Source organism: Mobula hypostoma, chromosome 15 (genome assembly GCF_963921235.1).
Source record: "Mobula hypostoma chromosome 15, sMobHyp1.1, whole genome shotgun sequence".
NCBI classification, from domain to species: Eukaryota; Metazoa; Chordata; class Chondrichthyes; order Myliobatiformes; family Myliobatidae; genus Mobula; species Mobula hypostoma.
Window position 1 is genome coordinate 73,155,546 of NC_086111.1, and position 20,177 is coordinate 73,175,722.

Consider the following 20,177-nt stretch of genomic DNA (forward strand, 5'->3'; position numbering starts at 1 on the left):
CTCGTCTCCCTCAATTCTGGAGGGTCATTCCCCTCTCCCAGATTTGCTTCCCTCCACCCCTCCCTCCCTGAAACGTGCTACAGCACTAACCTCTCCCAGTTGCGATGAAAGGTTCCTTCTTCCACGGAGGCTGTCCGATCGGTTTCCAGCAGCTTCTGTGTTTTTTATTTCCGTTTTCCATCAGCTGCAGGATTTTGCTTCTGCAGGAAGGCCCCGCAATCACCGGCGCTAAGACCGCTCGGCGCCACCCGTTTCCGCAGCCGGAAGTTTTGGCGAACGGCCTGACGTCACGCGCAAAGGGACGCTCCCGTTAGTGTTGGTGACGCAGCCTCCGGGTGATAAGCGTCGAGCCGGAGCCGCAGTTTTGCCAGCGAGTGAGATTCAGTCGGGAAGCGGCGTCGACAGGGCCGGCCGGTCGGTGAACTTAGCCCCTGCTTTCCCCCCGCAGCTTCAGGTGAGTCCCCGGCGGCGGGCCCTCCCGGGATGGCTGCCGCCGGCCGCTCGACGGCGCTGGCCTTGTAGGCGCCGGGGTGCGGTACAGGCCTGGGCGCGCCCAACGGCCGCGTTCGCGCTCCGGGGGCCGCCTAGCAACGGGACCGGGAGATTGCCAGGCGCTGGAGCTCGGGGCCGCGAGATTGACAGGCCCCCGAGTCCCCGGGACGGGCGCTGGAGCCCCGGGCAGCAGCAGACCCGCTGCACCCGATGGTAGCGCTTCCCTCTCGGCTGGCTTTTAACACATCATTCCGGGTGTTAGCAACTAAGCGTCTCACCGGTGGCCCGATGCACCGGCTAATTTTCCCGGTGGGTCTTTAAATGTGTATTGGGGTTTCATTTTCCTATTCAAACATTGCTGCTTTCTTGTTGTGAAACTGACCTTAAAGGTATAGAGCACCGTGTCACTGTACACTTTTGTTTCCCCCTCTCTCTCTCTCTCTCCCGGCCTTTGCTGCATCTTCTCTAAGGTTTATTTTAAAGTTTTCTTCCAAAACGTTTGAGCTAGTGAGTGTCTGAGCTCGATGGTACTTTCAGTAGTTCTCACAATAGCTTACAGCCTTCACGGTGAATTGGCGATGATATTTGAGTAACCACACCTTAAATGTTTATGGTCCGATAAACATTCGGGGGTATCTGCAGTCTCTTTCTCTCTATATAGTGGTTTTTAAATGTACTGTGTATCAGATATCTTCATGTACTGTTTCAAAGGTAGAGCATTATCACTGAATCTTTTCCCAATAAGAGCTGTTCTTTATTGGAGGGCGTGGGTTTGGCATAGACTAGATGGGCTGAAGAGACTTTCTGTGCTGTGCTACTGAGTAAGAAGGGATATATGTAATCCCTTCACCAAGAATGGTTGGACTTGGGCATTTTCTGCCTGAGGGTTGTGGAAGCAGACATTGAAGTGCGTATCTGGACAAGCTTTTGAACTGCCTTGTCCTGGAAAGTCGGCAGTTGATTCCTCTCCATAAATGTCGCCTGGCCTGCTGAGTTCCTCCCGCATTTAGTGTGTGTTGCTTTGGGTTTCCAGCATCTGCAGATCCTCGTGTTTATTGTGCTTTGGCAGTTCAAGAACAAGCAGTTGTTGGAAATCCGGAGCAGCAAGCACAAAATGCTGGAGGGACTCGGCAGGTCAAACAACATCTGTGGGAAGGATGAAGGTCTTGGTCTGAGAAACGTCGATGCTGCCTGACCTGGGGAAGGCAATGGGACAATGGTGGTAAATGAAATTGTAGCTGGGTATTTGATATTGGCATGGACCTGTTTGTGAGCTCCCTGTCTTCGAGCCTTGCCAAATTACTTTGCACTGAACCACGTGAGCTAAATGACTAGTGTCTTAACATCTGGATCTGAAGTGTTAAGAACCCTCTAACGGTGGCTCAGTTGTTTGCTGTGGATGTTGTTCATGAAGGTTTGCGATTTAAGTAGACAATACCGATCGTTTTTTCTTGCTTGTAATCTTGTTAGTTTAACTAGTCTATCACTAGTTTGCTGCTTTGTTATAGTTGTCCTTTATGTGCCGATGTGTTCTCTTAGTTATTTACTTGCTTTGTACGGCTACTGGCTGATGGATGGCGGAATGAGCCAATAGGAAGCCAGCCTGTGGTCAGCTGTAGTGTGTGATCGTTTCTATCCAATAGGAATGGCCGGGTGTGGCTTGTGGTCCTGCCCTTCTCGTGATTCTCACAACCGGCTAAACACATGACTCGCAACTAACAGCGTCTTCAGGATAGTTAATGTCATTTTCAGTACTCAAATGTAAAGGAGAACAGAGTAATTGTCACTTTATCTGAGGCAGAACAAAAAAAAACACGATGAAGAACACAATAGTAACAATAAAAATGAGATCTAAATACATAAGGCAGCTGTTTGGCCATTGTGGATAGCACGGTGGAGATTCTCCTCTAGCAAAGGAGGTACAAGGCGCATCTCACCACCAGCCTGCGGGTCACCCTTGGGCAAGGTGAAGCACCTACTTAGCCCCCAATCAGGGCCGCATGAAGCCATGGGAAAAGGTGGTGGACCGTTGTACCAGCAGCCTGTAAATATCACACGTCCTGGTTGTGTGACCACTGACACCAGGTAGACGGTCTCTGAAGATTATCGATAATGACTGGGGTCACTGTCTTGTAGACACTGCCCAGAAGAAGGCAATGGCAAACTGCTTCTGTAGAAACATTTGCTGAGAACAATCACGGTCATCGAACGACCTGGACCAGCCACGTCATATGACATGGCATATAATGTATGTCCGTAAAGGGACAGGAGGTACAGGAGTGTCTGTACTGACCAGAAATGATGACAAAATATTGTTGGTGGGTGGCATGTAGGCTTGGGTTAGTGGGTGGAGGTGTTCAGGCTTGCTGCTGGGGGGGGGGGAGAATAACTGTTTGATTCTGGTGCTCGTGGTGTTTGTCTTGGTGTGGATGCTATGTGGTCTCCTCACCACTGGGAGTGGGGAAAGGATGGGTGGATCCCTTCATGATGTTACTGGCCCTTTTCCGGAGTCTTTCTCTGTAACCATGGAATCAGCCATCAGCAGTTTCTTTAAAGACCTTGTAAGCACTGACAGTTTTGTACTAGCACTACATGGTTAAACCCAAGAGGACCACAAAGATCCTGCAGATGCTGGATATCCTCAGCAACATACACAAAATGCTGGAGGAGTTCACCTGGTCAGGCAGCACCTATGCAGGGGATTGGACAGTCACCATTTAGACAGAGATCCTTCACTGGGACTGGAAATGAAGGGGGGGGCCAGAATAAGAAACGGGGGGAAGGAGGACAAACTGCCAGGTGATGGGTGTGTGGGGGAGAGGAATGAATTACGTTGGAAGCGATAGATGGAAGAGGTGCTGAAAAAGGAGTCTGATAGGGGAGAAGAGTGGAAGAAAGGGAAGGAGGTGAACCAGAGAAAGGTGGGAAGAGAAGGGGTCCAGAATGGGGAGTGGAGAGGGTGGAAGAAGTTAGCAGGTTAGAAAAATGGATGTTGATGCCATCAGATTGATAGCTACCCAGACAGCATGTGAGATGTTGTTCCTCCGACCTGGTTTAGATGTCTTTTTGTTCTCCTTCAGACAGGATGCAGTGAGATGCCTTCATTTTAGATGTGCTGGCAAGATAGGAAGTGTACAGCTGTGTGGGATACAGTTGTTAAAGTGTGGTCTGTTCTTTCGTGACATGGCAGACTGATTCTGACTTGCAGAAGCCTTTAATGGAGTGAGAAGGCTTTAGCTCAGATGTGCCGGTAAAATATTGAGTGGGGAGCAGCTGGAGGTAAGTATTTTACTGATGTCAGTGACAGTATCTGGTCATTTCCCCATTGACTAATGTGCTAACTATACTGCTTTTACGTTTTGCAGGGGTTCCAGGTTAATAACAGCTGAGTTTTAAATCTTGCTGAAGGGTCTCAGCCTGAAATGTCAACTGCATTCCTCTCCATAGAGGCTGCCTGACCTGCTGAGTTCCTCCAGCATTTTGTGTTGCTCGAGATTTCCAGCTTCTGTAGAATCTGTTTGTTTTTTAAATTCATTGCTTTCAAGGTTATATTGTTGAAAGTAACTTGATGCAGTGGCAACTGGACAATACATCTTCCTCCTTTCCTTCCTCCCCAAACTGTGGTAGTGTTTCGAGGGTAAGGCAAGGATGTTTTAGTTGTTGACTGTGGACCCTTGCTTCTGTAGTTGGATCTTCTGTTCGGATCTATAGCCTGGTTCCTGTTTTCTTGCAAGATGAATGGAGACTGAATGCTACAGCTTGCTATTAGTTTCCATCATGCCCAACAGATTTTGTTTCCAGGAATGGTAAAGGCTGGTCAGCTTTTGATCATAATTGGTCATTTTGTTTTACCACCCAACCCTCGCCATCTGGTTCCACATATTGCCTGACAGCCTCTACCCAGTCCACTTTTGGATCGTTGTATACTAGTTTTTCCCTCTCAACCCTGCTGCAGTGACTCAACCTGAAACAACTTTTTGCCTCCAAGGATGCTGCTTGACCACTGAATTTGTTCGGTGTCAGGAAAGGAACATTGTTTTCTTTTGACAGTTAGTACGTCAACACCACAAAGATGGTGCTACTTTCAATCTAAATGAGCTCAAGAGCTTACTAAACTGGGAAGTGTGTGTCAAGAGAAAATGCATAATGCAGTACTTGGGTTGAATTCTCATCTGCTATGCTGCCTTCCTGTTTCAGTTAAAATCAGTTTACAATAGAATTGCCTGAGTCAGCTTCACTTTACAGATGAAAATGGTTGGGTTATTTTGATGGTCACATCTAGATGGTTGTAACAATACACAGGTGTGTGCAGTGAAGTATATTTGTAATTGATCATTGAGGAAGGGTGGGTGGCTCAGACACCTGGTACAAAATTTGTCAATTAAACAATATTTTAATTGAATCTAACTAAGACAGTACATTAGGGTTACTGGATATTGATACACCAATTACACCCATAAAATGCTGGAGGAACTCAGTGAGTGAGGCAGCATCTAGAATACAGATGTTTCAGGCTGAGACTCTTCATCAGGACTTCGCATTTACATCCAACTTTTTTTTTGTATCTGCAGAATCTCGTGTTTTTTGCACCAGTTATTTCCTTCAGGAAAAGCAAGCTGGTACCAAGAAGCATTAGTCTGCTTGGATAATTTTATGGACCAACTGATAACTCTGTGCCAGACTTTCACTTGCTATATAGAGAGCAGAGTGTTCAAAGCATTTGGTTTGTGTAATAAATGTTAGTCCTGACGAAGGGTCTCGGCCTGAAATGTCGACTGCACCTCTTCCTACAGATGCTGCCTGGCCTGCTGCGTTCACCAGCAACTTTGATGTGTGTGGTTTGTGTAATAGGTTGTTTATCCATGCAGAGATTATGACATGTTCCAGCATTCTTTTGGTTCTGAAGTGACTGGTCTTAATTAAATATTGGAAGCATTTGGGTTAGGCATCATTTTTATTTAGAGGTGTAGCACAGAATGGGCCCTTCAGAACCAATGAGCTGCACCACCCAGCAACCCACCTATTTAGCCCGAGCACATGACAATTTGTATTAATCAATTAACCTACTCACCCATGTCTGTGGAAGTAAACCAGAGCACCTGGATTTAACTTCTGCACTCACAGGAACAATGTACAGTGTTGGAATGGAACTCAACTCTGCCCGGAGCTGCTGTTGCTCAAAGAATATTAAACTGCTGCCTGGCTTGAGTACACACATTTTGTTTACAGATTTCCAGCATCGGCATTGATTTTTTAAAAAAATAAAAGCCAACTTCCTAAAATGGTGAGAACCACAGTAGGGATATGTCCTATAAGCACATTTCCTCTATAATGCTTGAAACTGTAGGAAATTACCACATGAATGGTTTGCTTGCTTTCTGAAGTCTTTGTGAATTCTGATGACTGTTGCCAGCCCCAGTGGGAGACTTGAATATTTTTACCTTGCTCCTATCAGTATCGTTTGAAGTGTTATATCACATGTTAAGTACTGAGGATGTGGGTTTAACAGTGACAGTTGTTTAAACATTTAGTCAAATAGTATTCTGATAATTGTCATAAACTTGGGTTCAGAATCACTTCCATTTGCACAAAGGTTGAAGGTGGCTGAATGCTATACAAAGTAACATGGTACTTGACTAGGTTAGAAAATAGAACAGCACAGTACAGGTCCTTGGGCCTACCATGTGTCGACCTTTTAACCTACTCTAAGATTGATCTAACCTTTCCCACATTGTCCTGTTTCTTTCATCCACATGCCCAAGTTTCTTAAATATCCCTAATGTATCTGCTGCAACCACCAATCTTGGCAGGGTTCACACTCCAGCCTCTGTATTTGTATATGTTTAAAAAATATATAACTCTGACATTTCCCCCTGTGCTTCACCTCTGTCTGGATATACCGGTTTGTATATACCATCCATCTTCCAGGAAGGCTTGCTTGTTGGTTCTCACTGCTGTTCTTCCATACTGAGATCAATCTCTCGGGTTATTTAAGCAGATTTTGGATTTGGAGAATTGTGCTGTTTAAGTTTTGCTAAATTATTAGTATTGATCTAGATCAGGGGTTTTCAACTGTTTTTATGCCATGGGCCAACACCATTTAAGGAGTCTGTGGAACCCAGGTTGGAAACCCCTGGTCTAGATTTAGAGCCTTTCTGCAGAGTCAATTTGTCAGCACTTGGTGAAAGAGCAGGGAATGTTTGGTTCAGTTTTATTGCTAAGCTACAGGTCTTCTTTCTGATGGTCCTTTGGCCAAAGGCCGTAGTTTTAGTTTTTATTATCTGCCATCCTCTGAGGTGGGAAATGATCAACATTTCCACAACTACTTCTGCAAGATCTTATGCTTGGTAAAGGTCCATTCTTGGTATGTTTGAGCTGGGCAAATACTGTAAAGTTCAGCTGCCGCATTGTTACCGCAGTAAATTCGTACTAGAGTTGAAATTATAGTTCTGGAGTCAGGATATTTTGCAACTACAAATCCGCCATCAAGGGAAGGCAGTTGAGGGTGTGAATCAGTAAAGATGAGGGTTCATCAGGTCTTGGTTTCACTGTACTACTGCCACAAAACAAACCATTCTGATGCTGCCCTCTCGTGGGATTGACCCTGGAGGAACTACATGGATAGTTCACACTTAAAATGTGTTCAACTTTTAATAGAAATACTGACACAAATCTCTTGTGGTGCGAAGGAGACTAAATGGCTACTGTTTCTGCTAAATCTTTGTAGAGCAATTAAGTCAACCACTATCCCTGGCTCACTTGTAGATCCAACATTCTTGAATCTTACAACTCATTCCCTTGCTCCTTGCCATCGCCACCCCTATACCTGCTCTAATGTCTGTTAAGAGGGCATAGAATGCTACAACATTGTATGGGGTTTTGACCCATGTTGTGCTGACCTCTAGCATACTCTAAGATCACTCTAACCTTCCCTCCCACAAAACCCTCCATTTCTCTATCATCCATGTACGTCTGGTAAATGTCTCAGGGTAGCTGCTACTGCAATGGCCCCTAGTAGTATGTTCTACACTGCCTATATTTTTTTAAAAAATGGCTCTGAAGTTCCCCCACCTCCCCTCTCCATTACTTTCCTTCAATCACCTTAAAGTTGTTAATGGAATACTAATTTCTGTCTAATACCCCCTGTGTATTCTACCAGATCTAGTCTGTAACTGCACCTTCCAGGTCTTGGAGCTGAATTCTGTCGTTCCTGAAACTATTTTGGTAAACCCCTTTGTACTGCCTGGAGGTTTTGGATAGAACAGGAATTTTGAAAACAGTACCATATGTTGCCAGTCACATTAGTTATTCCATTTGAGAATTTTCTTTCACGTGAGTGTTTGGACTGCAATGAGTGGGCCAGGGTCCTCAGACTGACCTACCTCAGTGAACCTCTGCATTAGTTGTATTGGTTCAGTGCGACCCTTGGTGTGTACCCTGGTCCTTCAAATCTGCTGGCAAGCAACATTTGGCTTCAGTGCAAGGAACTAAATTTTAGGCAGATTTGAAATGTACAGAAGCAGTTGGTGTTTGACTTGATGTGTTACTGAGAACAGCCCATATTGCATAGTCACAAGGTGAGGTCCTCATTGGTGTGACCCAGTGCAGATTGGCAATGGCTTCAAGTACCTTTGCTCTGTCTAAGGATCTCCTGGTAGCCTGCCACTTGAATTCTACTTCCCTGTCTCTCTCACAGACATTCGAGTGCTGGGGTGGTGGTGCAGGTAGATGCATTAGGGACTTAGAGACATTTAGGCACATGGATGTGAGGAAGATGAAAGAATATGGACAGTGTAGGCAGAGGGGATTAGTTTAGCTGTCCATTGGCTTATTAATTGGTTTGGCACAATTATGGGCTGAAGGGCCTGTTTCTGTGCTGTATTCTATTTTGCCCATTGCTATCTCTTGCCAAGTTGAAGTTAAACACAGGAACTGCACCTTGTCTTCATGTATTAATGCAGCTGTATTGCATAAATCTTCAAAAATCGTACATTGCTTGACAAACTTCCAAGTACACATTCTGGAGTGAGGTGTCATATTAACCCAGCTGGCTTTTTGTTCATAATGCTCATGTTTGTCACTTACAAGTTAATATGAAATCTAGATGAGGCGCATCAAGGGATGGTTTGTATTCTTGTAAGCATGTTCAATTCTACTATACATTCGTGTATCCTATAATCTAAACACTTTTTCCTGTATCTATGTGGTTTGCGTTCATTTGTGCTTGGTAGCCACAATTCATATTTAACACCGCCTTTTTAACATTTCCAATGTATCCTTTAACAGTGCACCGTGCACAATACTGGAGGAACTCGACAAGTCAGGCAGCATCAGCTCCCTGATGAAGCTTCTGCCTGCAATGTTGACTGTTTACACTTTGCATAGATACTGCCTGCCTTGCTCAGTTCCTCCAGCATTTTCTGTTGCTCGAGTTTTCCATGATCTGCAGAAACTCTTGTTTATTTTTAACAGTGCATCTTCCTTTAGCTCTTCAGCCCTTGGAGATCTGTGGGAATCTAATTCTCACTTGTCTCCATTCTCCAAATACTTTGTGAAATTCATTCCTGAAGCAACTTTAGTTTGACCTGAAAGGGGGACCTTCATTTAAAAACATTTTTCTTCTTTGCCAGTCCAAAGTAACTATTTGCCACTTTGCTGCACTTGCTACAGCTATTTCCTAGCTGTCAGGGTTTTGATGTAATATGTTAATCTTGATTTGTCAATCAGTAGGTAGGATTTGTCGGGAAATGTCTTCAACCCTGTGACCCCAGTAGCTTTTCTTGCCTTTGAACTATTCTGATAACTCCAGTGATCATTGCTCAAGTGAAATATGAGCGTATTTGTACACTGAAGTAGGGTCTTGGCCTGAAATGTCAACTATTTTTCCAAAGATGCTGCCTGACCTGAGTTTCTCCAGCATTTTGTGTATGCTGCTGTGTATTTGTACATTGGCAGAATTGTTTTGTAATTTTAAGCAGAATGCTTCCTTGACTTCTGGAATTGCCTTTCAACACTTTCTGTTACAAAACCATTTGTTAAAGCACAGTACCAATTTGCACAAAGACTTCAATCTGGTTACTGTTACCAGGTACCAGAATATGGTCTGAATGGTGTCGAAGTGCTTCACAGGAATGTGCCCCTGAACTGAGACTTTGGGCCTACTTTGGGCTTATGGACTCAATTTCATTCTGAATGCTGATGCTTGCTTTGTTTGTGGTATTAGACATTTCAACTCTGAAGGTGGGGGGGAGAAAATGCCGTCTGTCTATGCCTCTTGTAAATCTCGGACATCTATCAGATCTCCCCTCAGCCTCCACTGCTCCAGAGAAAACAACCCAAACTTGTCCATCCTCATTATAACTGCCCTCTAATCCAGGCAACATCCTGGTAAGCTTCTGCACCCTCTCCAAAGCCTCAACGTCCTTCCTAGAATGGGTGACCAGATCTGTCTGCAATACTCCAGATGTAGCCTAATTAGAATTGTATAAAGCTACACCACAACTTCCTGACTTTTGAGCTCAATGCCTCAACTAGTAAAGGCAAGCGTGCCCTATGCCTTAACCACCTTATTAACCTGTTGCCACTTTCCGGAAGCTATGAACTTGGGGCCTCAAGATTCTTCTGCTCATCATCATTTAAGGATCTTGCCCTTAATAGTCTTTTTATATTTGATCTACCAGTTTAAACTGTCTGCCATTTCTGTAGCCATATCTGCAACTGATCTATATCCTGTTGTGGATAGTGTAGAAGACTAGCAAAGAATACATTCACTACAAATGTTCATATTATCTTCACGCATCTACATTTTCATCTGTCATTTATATGTAGCCCCCCGGTCACCCTCAGGGTCGCTCGGCTCGCTGTCGTCTAGGGAAACAGCCTCGGCCCCGCCAAACTGGGTAATTCGTTTGTGTGGATGCTGTGTGAGGTACCCCACTCCGCCCAAATAACAGACAATACACCAGATGCAATTAAATGATTTACAGTTTATAGATATTACTAATTCTATGACATTAATATGCATTTGATACAGAGAGGAAAGTAATGGGGAAAAAATGGTGCCAACACTTATCAAAGTTCAATCTCGTCGTGCACAAAAACCGTTGGAGCTCAAGGACCACCTTCTTCACCCTGCGACCCCCCCCCCCTCCCCGGACCACCTCGACCGGCCGCCTGGGACCAACAACGGTGGTCGACCAGATGCTCCACATGAGTCCGTCTCCGTCTCCTTGCCGAACGTCCCACTCAGGGTCCGACCCCGTTAGTGGACTCACAGCACCTGGTCCATCCTCTGTCTCGCTCTCCCGCCTTCTGCCCCAAAACCCCTCGCAAACAGTATCTTCAAATACACCAAAACCATAACAACTATCCCAATTGGTTAATATCACCCTCTAAACCACAATAAGCTGCTAGCGCAAACTTTCTCAGCGTTAAAGCACAACAAAGCTGCATTCCCAGATTAACTTAACAAAAACGCCATTTTAATTAGCCTCCGCAGTAACATAAAAGTCGAAACCCTCTTACATATATACATCACAAACAGCAGAGGTCCCATTACAGATTACTGTGGAACACCGCCAATTATAAGTCCCTTCAACCACTACACTGTCTTCTGTGTGCAAGCCAGTTCTGAATCTAAACAGCCAATTCACTAATGATCACATGCATCTCGATCTTCTGCATGAGCCTCCCATATAGGACCGTCAGATGTCTTGCTAAAGTCCATGTAGACAACATCCACAGCTCTACCTCCATTAATCACCCTCATCACCTTGTCAAGTTAGTAAGACATGACTTGCCCCACACTAAGCTAAGCTCTTTTCCTCCTAATTAGGCCAAATGCTCATATCCCCAACTAATGTGAGACTCTCTGGTCTACAGTTTCCAGGATTATCCCTGGTTCCTTTAATAATGGAACATTAACTACCTGCCAGTCCCCTGGAACCTTGCCTGTGGCTAGAGGGGACACTAAGATATTAGTCAAGGTGCCAAACAATCTCTTTCTGTTGCCCTGCTCAATAACCTGGGGTATATCCCATCAGGCCATGGGACTTGTCCATCTTAATGCTCTTAGAGACCCAACACCACCTCCTTTACTTCAAAATACCCCAGCATATCAAGACACTGAAGCTCTAATTCCTTGGTAAATGTGGATGTAAAGTATGCATTAATGACCTTGCCCACATATTCTGCATCTAAACAAATATTCTTCTCCTCCCACCCCCCCCCCCATCCTTGAGCAATCCTACTGTCTCCCTAGTTAACCTCTTGCTCTTGATGTATTTATAGAATGCCTTGGGATTCTTTTTAATCCTACTTGCAAGGACTTTTCATGGCTCCTCATGGCTTTTCTAATTCCATGTTCTTTTCCGGCTTCTTTATAATCCTCAAGGACACATTTTGATTCAGGCTTTCTAAGCTTTACATTTCCTCTTTCTCGATTAAATTCGTCACCTCCCTGTATCCAAAGTTCTCTTTCCTTATTATCCTTGTCCTTCTGGAACTTGCCTGTCCTGTTTTCTATGCAGTGTTTTCAAACACCCTCCACATTTCAGATGTGGACTTGCTCAAAAACAATTGACTATTCCCAATTGACTCTCCCTAGTTCCTGCCTAATGCTCTTATAATTTGCCCTGTTCCTATTGAATACACTCCTGCAAGGTTCATACTCATATATAGCTACCTTAAAACTTAAGAAGTTGTGGTCATTGTTTCCTAACTGTTCATCCACTGCAAGGTTGGCAACCTGACCAAGCTTATTACCCAACACCAGGTCCAGTACAGCCCCTCATCCTGTTGGACTATCCACATTGATTTAAGAACCCTCCTAGATGCACCTAACAAATTTCCCACATCTAAGGTCCCAGTGTATATTGGGGAAGTTGAAGTTCCTCATTTCAACACCATTGTGTTGTTTTTTTTTTTGCACCTTCCTTAGTCCGCTTACATATCTGTTCAATGCCCCGGTGGCTGTTGGGGGGTGGGGTGTGTAGTACAATCCCATTCGTGATGGCAACCTTCCTATTTTTTTTTGAGTTCTACTCATATAGACTCAATGGATCAGCCCTCCATTACTTCCCTGAGTCCAGCAGTGATATTGTGAGTGCAACTCACTCCTCCTTTTGCATTCCTGTCTCTCTGTTGGGCCAACATGGGATGCCCACAACTTGCTAACCCTAACCTGTTCATGTCTGGAAGGTGGGAGAAAACTGGAGCACCCAGAGGAACCTCAGTCATGTGGAGAACATACAAATTCCTTACAGACAGCAGCAGACACAGAATCCTAATCTTGCAGTGGGTTATGGAAACTGCTGCACACCATGCCATCTCTTTCCATGTAGAGCCTTCTGCCAGGCATTTGGGTATGGTCTAATAAATGGTACATGGTTGGTTTTAAGTGGACTTGCTCACATCTTGGTTGAAGTGAGTTGCTTTGCCTGGTGGGTCAAATGCCATGTTGATCTGCCTGCTCTGATTTGACCACCTTGGTGTTGGTGGTTACTGCAAATGCCACATTTTATTGTGTGTTTCAATATTAATGTGACAGTTCTGAATTGGTTGCATAACATCCTGGTACCATGTCATGCTACATCAGAATGTATTAAGGTAACTGCTGTGCAGAACAAAAGGTTAAGGAAGGGGCAGTTGTTAAGAACTTTATCACTAAAGTGAAAGATTTCCTACAGTATTTATCATTATACAAGATGGACCCCTGCAGCAGTGGTTGAATGCAAGCAAATCGTGTGTACAAATCTTAGGATAAAGCTGAATATCGGGGTTCAATTTCTACTGCTGCTAGTATGTTCTCCCCATGACTGTGGGTTTCCTCGGTGCACTGATTTTTTTTCCCCCCACGTCCCAAAGATGTATGGGGTGGGGTTAGTTGTGGAGATGCAATGTTGGTGCAAGAAGCATGGTGACACTTGCTGGCTGCCCCAAAGCATCCTCAGTCTGTGGATGTTAATGCAAAAGGTACATTTCTCTGTACTATACATTTCATTGTATGTGTGGCAAAACTAATCTAATCTAGTCAACAAATCTTAACATGCTAATCTCTTCAAAACTGTTGGACTATTTTAATAACAAAACTTCCTTGTAGCTTGAGTCTGGTGCTGTTCCTCATGAAGGAAGGGATAGAAGAGCACTGCTGCAGGGATAGGGATTCCATGCTTACAGGAGTAGAAACAAGTTTCTGTGGATACAATGGAGACTCCTGGATGGTATGTTATCTCCCAGGTGCTGGGGTTGGGGATGTTTAGTATCGTGTCCACAACATTCTAAAGGGGCGGGGGGGGGGGTGAGCTGCCAGCAGTCCTGGTACTTATTGGCACCAATGACACAAGTAGGAAAAGCAAGGAAGTCCTGGAGAGAATTTGTGGAGCTAGGTAGAAAGCTAAAAAGCACGGCCTCTTGGGTACCAATTTTTGATTGCTGCTTCTGCCATGCATCAGTGTGGGTAAGAATAGGATGATTTCAAGGCTGAGGAACTCGTGCACGGGGCAGGATTTCAGATTTCTGGATCCTTGGGAAAGGTATGGCCTATACAAGAGGGACACATTACACCTGGACCACAGGGGGAACCAATATCCTTGCAGGCAGGTTTGCTAGAGCTGTTGGCAGGGGGATGGGAATTAGAGTGGTGGACTTGTTGGTTTACAAGCAGAGGCAGTGTTTAGTGAGACCGTCAGGAAGGATGGGCAGATAAGGCAAAATTGCAGTCAGTGGGACGTTGCAGGGTAAAGGGGGGGGGAAGAAAATCAAAGGGTGATGGGACTAAAGGGGTTACTCTGTATATTGCGGGCATTCAAATAGAAGGCAGATCTAGTAGCACGGTTGGAGAGTGGCAGGTTTGACATTGTGGCATCACTGAGTCGTGGCTAGAAGATTATATTTTTTGGGCTTAAAACCCAAGGATACACATTGAAAGGACAGTAGGTAGGGTTAGTGGGTGGCATGGCTCTGGTTTTTAGAAAATCAGTTATATCCGTACAAGGAGGTGACATAAGATTGGAAGTTGTAGAAACCCTCTAGGTAGAGCTAAGAAACAGCAAGTGTTTTAAAAACTCCCTAGTGGGAGTTGTATACAGAATAGTAGCCAGCATGAGGGTATAAATTGCAGTGGAAGATTCAAAAGGACAATGTTACAGTAGTCATGAGGGGATTTCAATGTGCTGGTAGATTGGGATTCAGTACCACCTTGATTTTCCCCAAGGGAGTTTGTAGAATGCCTTTGAAACAGCTTTTTAGAGCAGCTTGCGGTTGAACCCACTAGAGATAAACTGTGGATTGAATGTTGTGTAATGAACTGTGTTTATTTGGGGAGCTTAAAGTAAAGGAACCCTCAGGATCATGATATGATAGAATTCACCCTGCAATTTGAGAAGCTAGTCGGATGGATTAGTACTATGTTGGAGCAAAGGAATTGAGAGGCATGAGAGAGGAGCTGGCCAAGGATTGATTAGAAGGGGATGCTAGCAGGGGCAGAACAGTAGTGGCTGGAATTTCTGGGAGCAATCTGGAAGATGCAGGATAGATACATCCCAAAGAAGTATTCTAAAAGCAGGATGACGCAACTATGGCTGACAAAGTCAGTCAAAGCCTCCATTACAGCAGAAGAGAGCATACAACAGCAAAAGTTAGTGGATTAGGAAGCTTTAAAAACCAACAGATGGCAACTAAAAGAGGCATAAGGGGGGAAATATGAAATATAAAGTTTTCATTTGCATAGAGTAAGGTTTAGTCATAGTCATACTTTATTGATCCCGGGGGAAATTAGTTTTTGTTACAGTTGCACCATAAATAATAGTAATAGAACCATAAATAGTTAAATAGTATTATGTAAATTATGCCAGGAAATAAGTCCAGGACCAGCCTATTGGCTCAGGGTATCTGACCCTCCAAGGGAGGAGTTGTAAAGTTTGATGGGAATGACTTCCTATGACGCTCTGTGCTGCATCTCGGTGGGATGAGTCTCTGGCTGAATGTACTCCTGTGCCCACCCAGTACATTATGTAGTGGATGGGAGACATCATCCAAGATGGCATGCAACTTGGACAGCATCCTCTTTTCAGACACCACCGTCAGAGAGTCCAGTTCCATCCCCACAACATCACTGGCCTTACGAATGAGTTTGTTGATTCTGTTGGTGTATGCTACCCTCAGCCTGCTGCCCCAGCACACAACAGCAAACATGATAGCACTGGCCACCACAGACTCGTAGAACATCCTCAGCATCATCCGGCAGATGTTAAAGGACCTCAGTCTCCTCAGGAAATAGAGGTGGCTCCGACCCTTCTTGTAGACAGCCTCAGTGTTCCAGATATTCCTAGATACTGGGCTGCTGGAAAATGTTGATGGGGAGGTAGTAGTGGATGGTAAGGAAATGAAAGATGAACTGAGTAAGTGTTTTGCATTAGTTTTTAGTATAGAAGATGCTAGCACTATGGGAAGTTCAAGGGTATCGGGGCAAAAGTGAGTGCACTTGCTATTACTAAGGCAAAGTGCTGGAGAAACTGAAACTGAAGGTAGAGTCACATAGCCTACGTGCCAGGGTTCTGAAAGCCACAAAGGGATTTGGGAGTCCTTGTGCAAGATTCCCTAAGGGTTAATTTGCAGGTTAGGTCTGTGGTGAGGAAGGCAAATACAATGTTGGCATTAATTTCAAGAGGACTGGAATATAAAAGCAAGGGTGTAATGCTGAGGCTTTATAAGGTACCAGTAGGCATCATTTGGAGTATTGTGAACAGTTTTGGGCCCCTTATTTAAAGGATGTACTGACATTGGAGAGGGTTTGGGGCGATGCTGACAAATTATTCTGGGAATAAATGGGTTTTTGCGTGAGCAGTGTTTGGCTTTGGGACTAATGCTGAAATTAAGAATGGGGGGGGGGTGGAGTCTCATTGAAACCTAATAAATGTTGAAAGGCCTGGGTAGAGTGGATATTAGATTTTGGATTCGATTATGAAGACACATAGTCCTCTTTTATTGTCATTTAGTAAAGCATGCATTACGAAATGATACAATATTCCTCTGGTGTGATATCACAAAAATAGGACAGACCAAGACTGGAAAACTAACAAAACCACACAATTATAATCTATAGTTACAACAGTGCAACAATACCATAACTTGATGAAGAACAGGCCATGGCACAGTTAAAAAAAAAAGTTCAAAGTCTCTCAGAAGTCCCACATCTCACACAGACAGGAGAAGGAAGAAAACGCTCCCTGCCATGCCCTACCACAGTCCGACTCTGAGTTGTCCGAAAACTTCGAGCTCTGATCAGCCCTCCAACACAGAGTACAGTGCGCCATCTCTATCCGAACGCTTCGACCTCAGCCTTGGTGGCCAGCCACAGGCCAAGCTGGGGATTTTGGGGCCTACCCTCAGGAGATTCTCTATCGCACAGTAACAACAGCAGCGAACCAGTCATTTCAGAAACTTCTCCAGATGTTCCTCTGCTTCTCACGTCTGTCTTCATCAAAGCAGAATTGTCCACGGCCCCTATTTAACAGAAACAATATCATTTCACTGGAGCGCTGCGCGCGCTGCATTGCACTGCCATCTTCTCCTCCCGCCTATGTAAAGGCTGTTTCCTCTAGTGGGGAATCTAGGACCAGACGGCCTCAATAGAGATGATCATTTAGAACAGATAGGGAGGGTGGCAAATTGTGAAATTTGTTGCCACAGGTAGCACAACATGGAGGCCAGGTGTTTGAGTGTATTTAAGTAAAGGCTGATGGGTTTCTGATTAGTCAGTGTGAATGGTTTTGGGGAGAATGGAGTTGAGGGGAAATGGATCAGTCATGAAATAGTGGAGCAGACTTGATGAGCCAAATGGCCTAATTCTGCTTCTATGTCTTGTGGTTTTATCAAAGAACCAGTGTATATAGGAATGTAATTGAATTCCTAAACATAGTTTGAGTTAATATGGTAGGTAATCAGTGACTTGGCGCTAAATATTCCCATTGGGGTGAAAGGTTGCTTTCAGTGTCTAAGCTTGTAAAGAAGGTGAAACTGCCTATTGATTGTTTCAAATGATGCAGTCTATCTAGACACATCAAAATTTTCATTATCCAATGCATTGCAAATCAGCCTGTGGTTCTGAATTAATACAGACTAATTGCTTTGAAGATAATGGGTGGTGGATTAAAGTATATTTAGGCACATGGTTCCTTAAGGTTGTTATAGCTAGGGTGGTAGTGGGGACAAGCTCCTACCTATTAAATGCTCCCAATGGCATGTCTGACATAGCTTCTGACAACCAAATTCTGCTCCTGCCCTTCATGTTGGCCACTAAGCCTGGTGGAACCATTGCTACTGATAGAGAGGAGGCAAAGGTGAGTTACTGGCAGCTTGATGCCAATTACTTTGGGCAGATGGGGTTCATGGACTAACCATGACCAAAGATGTAGGAGTAGAATTAGGCCATTCAGCCTATCGAGTTTGCTCCATCATTCCATAATGGCTGATTCTGGATCCCACTCAACCCCACACACCTGCCGCCTTGCCATATCCTTTAATCCCCTGACCGATCAGGAAACTATCAACTTCTCCCTTAAATATACCCACAGACCTGGCCTCCACTACAGTCTGTGGCAGAGCATTCTAGATTTACTACTCTCTAGCTTTTTATATTCTCTATATATATATATATTTTTTTTTTAATTCCTCCTTGCCTCTGTTCTAAAAGGTCACCCCTCAACTTTGAGGCTGTGCCCTCTAGTTCTGGATACCACCACCACAGGAAACATCCTCTCCACATTCACTCTTATCAAGTCATTTCAGGTTGGCAGCTCAACTAGGAGAAGGAAAACTAATGTCAAATCTCTGCTACCTTGCAGCTATACCCACTCATGGGGGAAAGTTTTGAAATGAAACCTGAAGGGGAAAAAATCTGGAACTGGAGACCCTAAGACAGTCCTATATTGAAGTTAATGCTGACTGGTAATTCCTGCAATGCCACTAGTGTCAAGCTTTATTGGTCTCTACCTTTCCTTTTTGGATATGAAGATAGGTGGAGGGGCAGGTAGTTTTGAGGAAGTAGAGAAGGTACAAAAGGATTTGGACATTGGGAGAATGGGCAAAGAAATAGCAGTTAGAATACGGTGTCTGGAAGTGTATGGTCATGCACTTTGATAGATGACTTTTCTAAATAGAGAAAATATTTAAAAAACTGAGGGGCAAAAGGACTTGGGAGGCCTTGTGCAGGATTCCCCAAGGTTAATTTGCAGGTTGAGTCTCTGGTGAAGCTTTTCAAAGCACTTGTGATACTTTGTGGAGTATTATGAACAGTTTTGGTTAGAGAAGAGATTAACGCAATAGAAAGGAAGGACATAAGCCGGGAAGATGTGGAATCGATATGGGTAGAGCTGCGTAGGGGCAGAAGACGCTGGTGGGAGTTGTGTACAGGCCACCTAACAGTAGTAGTGAGGTTGGAGATGGTATTAAACAGGAAATTAGAAATGTGTGCAATAAAGGAACAGCAGTTATAATGGGTGACTTCAATCTACATGTAGACTGGGTGAACCAAATTGGTAAAGGTGCTGAGGAAGAGGATTTCTTGGAATGTATGCGGGATGGTTTTTTGAACCAACATGTCGAGGAACCAACTAGAGAGCAGGCTATTCTGGACTGGGTTTTGAGCAATGAGGAAGGGTTAATTAGCGATATTGTCGTGAGAGGCCCCTTGGGTAAGAGTGACCATAATATGGTGGAATTCTTCATTAATATGGAGAGTGACATAGTTAATTCAGAAACAAAGGTTCTGAACTTAAAGAGGGGTAACTTTGAAGGTATGAGTCGTGAATTAGCTAAGATAGACTGGCAAATGACACTTAAAGGATTGATGGTGGATATGCAATGGCAAGCATTTAAAGGTTGCATGGATGAACTACAACAATTGTTCATCCCAGTTTGGCAAAAGAATAAATCAAGGAAGGTAGTGCACCCGTGGCTGACAAGAGAAATTAGGGATAGTATCAATTCCAAAGAAGTAGCATACAAATTAGCCAGAGAAAGTGGCTCACCTGAGGACTGGGAGAAATTCAGAGTTCAGCAGAGGAGGACAAAGGGCTTAATTAGGAAGGGGAAAAAAGATTATGAGAGAAAACTGGCAGAGAACATAAAAACGGACTGTAAAAGCTTTTATAGATATGTAAAAAGGAAAAGACTGGTAAAGACAAATGTAGGTCCCCTGCAGACAGAAACAGGTGAATTGATTATGGGAAGCAAGGACATCGCAGACCAATTGAATAATTACTTTGGTTCTATTTTCACTAAGGAGGACATAAATAATCTTCCAGAAATAGTAAGGGACAGAGGGTCCAGTGAGATGGAGGAACTGAGTGAAATACATGTTAGTAGGGAAGTGGTGTTAGGTAAATTGAAGGGATTGAAGGCAGATAAATCCCCAGGGCCAGATGGTCTGCATCCCAGAGTGCTTAAGGAAGTAGCCCAAGAAATAGTGGATGCATTAGTGATAATTTTTCAAAACTCGTTAGATTCTGGACTAGTTCCTGAGGATTGGAGGGTGGCTAATGTAACCTCACTTTTTAAAAAAGGAGGGAGAGAGAAACCGGGGAATTATAGACCGGTTAGCCTAACGTCGGTGGTGGGGAAACTGCTGGAGTCAGTTATCAAGGATGTGATAACAGCACATTCGGAAAGCGGTGAAATGATCGGAC

General features: G+C 44.2%; 1 protein-coding gene across 1 annotated transcript in view; it reads left to right on the plus strand.

The window, feature by feature from the left end:
• Nucleotides 1-314: 314 nt before the first annotated feature.
• The window catches only part of rab7a (RAB7a, member RAS oncogene family), a 56,092-nt gene continuing 36,229 nt past the window's right edge, over nt 315-20,177 (plus strand). Inside the window, exon 1 of the mRNA XM_063068254.1 lies at nt 315-454. The gene's annotated coding sequence lies outside the window, so the exon portion shown is untranslated. The remainder of the gene's footprint in view (nt 455-20,177) is intronic.